Source organism: Marmota marmota, unplaced genomic scaffold, assembly GCF_001458135.2.
Source record: "Marmota marmota marmota unplaced genomic scaffold, marMar, whole genome shotgun sequence".
Lineage (NCBI taxonomy): Eukaryota > Metazoa > Chordata > Mammalia > Rodentia > Sciuridae > Marmota > Marmota marmota.
Genome location: NW_026000020.1, coordinates 2,408,120 through 2,416,439, shown reverse-complemented (window position 1 = coordinate 2,416,439; position 8,320 = coordinate 2,408,120).

Genomic DNA, 8,320 nt, shown 5'->3' with positions numbered 1-8,320 from the left:
CTCTCTCTCTCTCTCTCTCTCTCTCTCTCTCTCTCTCTCTCTCTCTCTCTCCCTCCTCCCTTCATCCCTCCCTCCCTCTCATTTTTCATGTTTCTTTTGTTAATTTTACTTAATGCATTTTCCCTGTCATTAACAAATCATCTTCTTCATCAATCATGTGGATTATTAATGCAATCACATTATTCATTATCATTATAAGGGAAATATCCATTGTCATTTTAAAGATACTTTTAATGCTATACTATAATACTAATGAAACGAATTTGAGGCTGTTTTTTTTTTTACAAATATAGTCCAATAATTAGAAAAGAGACATCAGTTCTTTTGTATCACAATTGACATATTCTTAATATATTGTTTTCCTGGCTAACATGTCAATCAATTTTTCAAAAGGGATCATGAATAATCTGAGTCTGTACGGCCCTGAAGACTTGGCAATGTTTTCCCAGATATTATTACTTTGGCTTGGTACATATTCTTTCAATACCACTTCAATGTCCCCAATTTTTTTAAAAAAATGTGTTTTTTAAAGTTTTCTGATTTCATTTAATACAGCAAAGTAATTATCTGAGATCATGCAGATCCTTGAGAATATATTTGCTGGGAGCCATTAGCCAAGTAGGTATGACAATTTCCTTGCCAGCGTACCCCATGTTGCTGACATTTTGCAGTGACATTGAATGTAGGTGACCTTGCTCAAGGACCAGGGCGGATTAGGGTGTTCCCGGTTTAAGATAATGGGTTTAAGATAATCGGGTTTAGGGCGTTCCCAGTTTAGGTTCCAGGTTTAAGGTTTAAGGTTATTCCTGCTGGGAATAGGGCGTATCCTGCTGCCTGAGTTCCCCTTGAGTTCTCACGGGATTCAGACAGTATTTTTTGGGAGACAGAAGCCCAGTGGGGGTGGATTTGGGCAGAGAACGTGGATTTCCCCAGAACGTGATTGTAGACGGCTGGTGTGAGTTCGGGAATAAAGAGTTGCTGTTTGAATCTACACGCTGTGTGGTGGCTCGTGATTGTGTGCCCAGCCAGACTGCGGCATTTGTGCCCAGCCAGACTGCGGCATATATTCAAATTGGACTTAGTATACCCATGTAATTTAAAGCCCAAGAAAGTTTCTGATTTTATATACTTGACTATAACTTCTCTCTTCTCTTATTATTTTAGATTAGAGGGCATTCTCTGTCCTCCATGTCTATCAACTTCTCCCTCAATGTTTCTCTTTCTTGTCTTGTTATGCTCGAATTCGGGACCCCCAAAGACCACCAGAGACCCAAGATTGAAGCAAGCAGCAAAGAGGTGTTTATTGCCAGCTAGCTCGGTCCTCCGCACGCACACACAGCCACTGGTGACACTGAGAGGCCCCGAGCCCAGGGTTTGCAGCATTTTTATACATTTTTTGGAGAGGGCAGGGACTTCACATACATTATAACATCCCTTAGCAAATCATCACACACCGCGGGAAAAATCAAATAAGAACTCTAAAACATGATCAGCACATTCACTGGCGGGAACAAGTTGGGTAGGGGTGATTGGTCAGTACAAAAGGGGTATTCATTTGAACTGATTGGTTTAAGCCAAGAGGGGTGTACGTGCTGAACTACATGGTTTCCCAACACGTTATCAACCACCATAAACCACTGGGGGGTCATCTGGCATTCCAGGTATTTCCCTGTCTCATGCTGATTGGTGGCTGCTAGGGGGCTGCTATGGGTCCCCACCTAGCCTGACTGAGTCAGGGACACCTGGGGCAGCAGATCTCTCCTGTTATTTGTAGATAAACAACTTAGCAGGGTGGGAATGTGCTTAGGAGTGCTCTGTGGGTTTTTCCAAGGACTAAGGTCATGTCCCTTCCTTGGACAGGCTTTGCTCTGAGGTAGAGCTGGTTTTTCAGTCTCTCTCTCTATTTATGTCTCCATCTCTCTCTTTCTTTCGACCTGGTTTTGTTCCTTACTTCATCTCATAGTTTCTTTAAGTCAGACATGGAGGAGTTTAACTGGGTATTTCTGCCTCAGGAGGATGGCCAGGGATACTGCATATTTAGCTAGAGCTTGTTGACCCACTTTGAAAATGACCATTGGAAGAAGGTCTTAGTTTCTCACCTGATGGACTCCTTCATAGGGCTGTTTACATGTTCTTGTGATGTTGTATGTGGCTTTTCTCAGAGCAAGTGATCCAAGAGAGGCAGCTCGTAGGAAATAGTGATGCCTTTCATGAGCTAGGTCTAGAAGTCATATATATCACTAAGTCTAGCTTACACTCAAGGGAAAGGAAATTTAACTCCACTTCTTAAAAGAAGAAGTATTAGAGGATTCATAGATATTAAAAAAAACTGCTATAGTTATCAAACTTCTTTTTTTCTACCAACTTAATAGGTTAAAAAAATTATATATATATTGTGATTTTAATGTGCATTTCCTTGTTATGGATGAATCTGAGTATCTTTTTGAAAAGAATATTTTATGTTTTCACTATAAACTTTCTGTCCATGAGCTGTATTGAATTTTCTACTGGGGTTTTATTCTTTATGAATATGCATTGCAAATTTTAAAGTAGATTTTACTTTTAGAACATTTTAGATTAACAGGAAAATTGAACAAAATTACAGTGAGTTCCAATATATTCCTTCACCCAATTTCCCTTATTATACATTAGTATGGTACACTTGTTGTAATAAATTGTCAATGTTGATACATTACTATTTACTAAAGCATTCTATATTCATATTTCCTTTGATTTTACTTACTGTCCTTTTCTGTTTCAGGATTTCATCCTGGATATGTTACCTTTACTTGTCTTTTATCCTTAGGCTCCTCTTGGTTGTGAAAATTCCTCTTAACTTTCTATTTTCTGAGCACTTTAATAGTTTTAAGAAACATTGGTCAGGTATTTTGAATGGATCCCCTCTGTTGAAAGCTTATCTGAAATATTTCTCCATGATTAGTGTGGAATTATAGCATTCGGAGAGGAAGAGTACAGTCAATCAGCATAACATCACTCTCAGTATTAATGGTGTTTGCCAAGTTCCTCCAATGGGAATTTACTTGATAAAGTTACACTATAAAGATATCCTTTCCCATACAGTACTATGCACAGCCTGCATACAAGGAGTGGGAGTCTATTCTTCCTTGAGAGTGAAGTATCATTACAAATAATTTGCATTTCTTCTTCAAGGGAGATTTGTCTCTTCTCCTCCATGTATTTATTTATTTGCATGTGTATTTTCATCAGTATGAATTTACGGGTATTATTTTATACTTTGGATTATAATTCAATACTTCTTCTTTATCACTCACATTGTTCACCATAGACCATTGAGCACACTTTAATTTGCCTCCTGTGTCCCTTTCACACAGCCTCGTCAGTACAGCATTGTTCAGGAGGAGAGGAGGACTCACTTAATCTAATGGTATGTGATACCTCAAGTTCATCTTGCATATTTCTTTCCTGGTCCCAGAATTAGCCATTTCCTCAATAAGTTCTTGGACAATGGAATAAAAAAAATAACACCAAGGTCAGAACCCTTAGATGTGTTTATTGCTACTGGGATTGGATTTATTTTAGACCCCATCAACTAACAGAGTAAATAGATATATGTAGGTACACTAACCCATAAGCCTGCACATATCACCAGTCTTCCGATATGTGACTACTATATGTATGTTAAGGAAGCAGAGTTCATACTATCGTCTCTAAATCTAATCCAGTACCACATCATTTGTTCAAGCCTCTTCTACTGGCTTTTCTGTAAGCTCTCAGCCTATAGTGAGAACCCTGCCATCCATTCACTTAATTGTTCAGGTTCAATGTCTACGCGTACAGCAGTGTCAACATCATCAACTTAGACCCCCATAGGAAACAGCATTATCAACTTGAGTGTCGTTACCTTTGATCTTACAAAGACCATTCATTTTCAAAGTTTCTTAGGTTGAATCTTCTCCCACAACACACACACACACACACACACACACACACATCTTTAAGTGAGGTCGTATTCATTTTTAAATAGGATTGGATTCTGTTGTCACTCCCAGCATTCTTTCCTGGGTCACCTTCAAAATGCTTTCTTTTTGCATATTGCATACATTAAAAATGCTCTTCTGTAGTTACACAGGTTCTGGAGAATCTTTTATTGGTGCATATTATTTATACTGAACAGTGGGGTCTTTGTGGCACATTTGTATATGCATAAAAATGTAATTTGATCAGTTTCTCTTCCAAATATCTCGTTTCACTTCTCTAAAAATCTCACGCTTCACTTGCCCTCACCCCTCCATTCAAACCTTTGGCATACCAACCTTTTTGTTTGTTTCTATAATTTTGCCTTTTTCAAAGTGCCATATGATCGGAATCACACACTGGGATGAACTTTCAGACTAGCTTCTTTTACTTGCATTTAACCAAGATATCAATGTTCAGGCATAAGGTTCATTCATGTGTGTCCTGATAGCTAATTTTTTTTATTGCTGAATAATATTTGCTTGTGTGAAAGTACCACATTGTTTACATTTCCATCTAGTGAAGGGCATGATAGTTACTTCCGTTATTTTTGATTACCATGAATAAAATCATTATAAACATTTTAATGCAGATCTTTGTATGGACCTACATTTTTCAGCTCAATTGAATAAATACCTGCAATTGCAGTTGCTGGATTTTATGGTAAAGTTGTATTTGACTTTTTAAGAAATTGCCATTTATCTTCCACAATGGATTTACATTATAGCTCTTTTGTATATTCTATTGACAGACTTTGCAACATTGTTATCCATGTTAGTTAACCATTCTAACAGGTATCACTTACTTGTGTTCTTTCCTATAGCCAAAATCAAACTTAATCTGTTATTGTACTTTTTAGTTTACATCCCATCTTTCCTTCCTTCACAACTTACTTCTTTACGTTTTTTTTCCTACTCTCTTCTCTCCGTAATTTTGGGATCTTATGTCATTAAGACTATTTCTTTTTCCTTTCCACCTAAATAGTTTATCTAAATTCTTCTCCTATTAACCATGATAAAATCATCTTCAGGTGTCTGGTCTTCATTTAAGTCATCAAAATTATCATTTCTATCTTTTCCCCTTCTGAAGATGCAGAGGTCTATGAGGTATCAGTGTTTGGGAACAAACCAAATGTCTTTGATTTCCCATGGCCCTAACTTCTAGTTCTATGGCTGGGTGGCAGGGAGACATGCCCTGTTTCTAGTACATTCTCTAACATCATACCTAAAATTCTGCAATAATGTGCCAGTTAGAGAATCTCTCCTGATGTGTACTGCTGGTCCTCTTGCACAGGAGAAGTTCTCCAAACTCCATAGTCCTCACATAGGGACTTCTTCCTATGCCTTACACATTGAAATGTTATCTTGTGCAAGTGAACATCCAAGCATTTGTCTCCCATCATCACAACCCAAACATCTTCTTAAACTGTGAGCAGTAAGGGTAAAAACTTTTGTTACAAGGGATTAGTTCACTCAATTAATGAGATCTATCATTGATGAGCTGAAGACTTAGGGAACTGATAGTGTAAGTTCTAGCCCAGAGAAAGAGACAGCTCAAACAGTTATGTTGAAAGAGATCTTATTCTGTAGGGTTTTGTTTTTGTTTTGGGTTTTGTTTTGCTGTTGTTGTCCCATTCAGGTCTTCAATTGACTGAGTCACAGCAGGAAGAGCCATCTGCTTTGTACAGCCTTCCAACTCAAGATGTTAACCTTATTCAGAAACACATTCACAACAATGTTTAACCAAATATCTTGTCACCTTATACCTAAGTCACCTCGATGTACAAAGCTAACATATGTAGGAAGGTCATTGAACATCAGATCTTTAAATATTTAGATTTACTCTTAAGGTAGACAATGTGGATGGTTTGTTGAAAGTAGTAACACTACCTGATCTGTTCATGGAAAAAAATAGCAACAAAGAGTCATGAGGTTATGTTTCCCTGTGTTTCAAATATGAATGCTGTTTTGAAGCATCATTTATAATACAGAAATTTTTAAACAAGTATTTCCCAAAAGATAGTTAAATGCATTTTGGGTCATAGAAAAGCCACATAATGGAATACTGTGTAACAAGGGGAAAAAACATCCAGGAAGTTATTTAAGCTGATATGGAATTATCTTTAAGATACATGAAAAAAGAAAAGCAAAACCAGTACACAGAACATGCTACAATTTATATTAAAAGAAAATAGAGGAAGACTATTTTCCTTGTACATGCATTTCCTCTAAAGGACACAAAAGAAATTGTTAACATTGGTTGCTTGAGGAAGACAAATAGAGGGGTTAAGAAGCACCAAAGTTCATAAATCCTGCAACAAATAATCCAATCAATAAATGGGCTAAGGAACTGAGCAGACACTTCACAGAAGAAATACAATCAATCAACAAAATGTTGTCATCTCTACCTGTAAATAAATGCAAATCAAAACTACCCTAAGATTTTATCTCACTCCAGTCAGAATGCAATTACCAAGAATACAAGCAATAATAAGTGTTGGAGAGAATGTGGGGGAAAAGGTGCACTCATAAACTGGTGGTGGGACTGCAAATTGTTGCAACCATTATGAAAAGTAGTATAGAGACTCCTCAGAAAACTTGTAATGTATCCACCAATTGACCCAGCTATCCCACTCTTCAGTTTATACCCAAAGGACTTAAAATCAGTGTATTATAGTGATGTAGCCACATCAATATTTATAGCACTCAATTCACAATAGCTAAACTATGGAACCAACTTAGATGCCCTTCAACAGATGAATGGATAAAGAAAATGTGGTGTATATATACACAATTGAATATTACTCAGCCTTAAAGAAGAAAAAAATTATGGCATTTTGCAGGAAAATGGATGGAGTTCGAGAATATCATGCTAAGCAAGATAAGCCAAACCCCCCAAAACAAAGGCTGATTTTTTTTTCTCTGATAAGTGGATGCTGATCCATAAGGGTAGGGTAAGGAAGAATAAAGGAACTTTGTACTTGGCAGAGGGAAGTAAAGGGAGAGGAGGGGGCAAGGGGATGGGAAGGACAGTGGAATGAGATGGACATTATTCCCCTATATGCATGTATGATTACACTCCTGGCATGACTCTGCACCAGGAACAGCCTGGAAAAGGAGCAGTTGTGCTCCACTTGTGTACAATGTGTCCAAATGCATTCTGCTGTCATGTATAATTAATTAGAGAAAATATTTAAAAGGAAGCAGCTCTGAAGTTTAACTGTTAAGTTTTTTGTATCTTATAAATTTTGAAACATTCAGTAGTCTGAAATTTTGTGATTAAAATAACAACACCTTTGAAATCAATGTGAAAGAGAGATGACAGAAATGCAGAATTGAAGGTGACCTCATTCACAGCTTATTTTCTCCAATGCAGGATAGAGACCACTTCAAGGGGGGGTTGCCCTGACAGTTTCAGACAGTTCACCCCACCACACACCTGCTCTTAACAGTCATATGATGCTATTGTGTAGCAGAGATTTTTTTGTTGCTATTTTTTTCTTCCTGTGTCACCAAGTGGAATTTAATTTAATTCATAAGAGTAAGCATCACTTCCTCATAATCTCTGTGATGGCCAGCACTGAACATAGAGGCACACACAAGAGAATCTCTAAAATTATTTTTACAATGATGAATATTTTGTGATTTAACTATGAACCAGAACCACTCATTTTATAAAATGCTCCAAAAATGCTAGTCTTAATATTTATAGTCATCCTGGATCTGTATAGCTCTTCAAAGCTCTGTAAAATGAAAACACACCTTATGGTTTTAAAACATAGGTTATAAAAAGAATGGAAATGTTAGCAGATATGATTTTAAAATAGCAAACACTGAAGCAGAGCACGAATCTGAATAAATAGTCCATTCTAGCTGTAAAACGGTTGTTACAGGAGGAAGGCAAAAACCTAGCAGATACAATTTAAAGTTTTCCCCACATACCACAAACTTCAAACATCAACCAAAACTCTATTGGAAAGCTTAATACCAGTACTTTAAGCCATTTTCAGAAATGGCTTTCCATTAAAATATTAACTGCATATCTCCATTTCCCCTCTCTTTCTCAGCAAGGAAAATTCTCAGTTGAAATACAATTTTATTTCCCCCAATTTTCATAAAGAATTCAGGGTCATCTGTCTATACATTTCACAAAAATGAAAAAAAAAAAAACATGGGAACAAAAAGAATAAATTTTTCTATATACAAACTGGAAAAATTATACCTTCTTATTTTCCAAGTGACTTTGAAACCAGGAGACATATCCACTATTTTTTTTAAGAGGCTGGGGGGGGGGTAGAGAGGAGAGAGGAGAGAGAGAGAGAGAG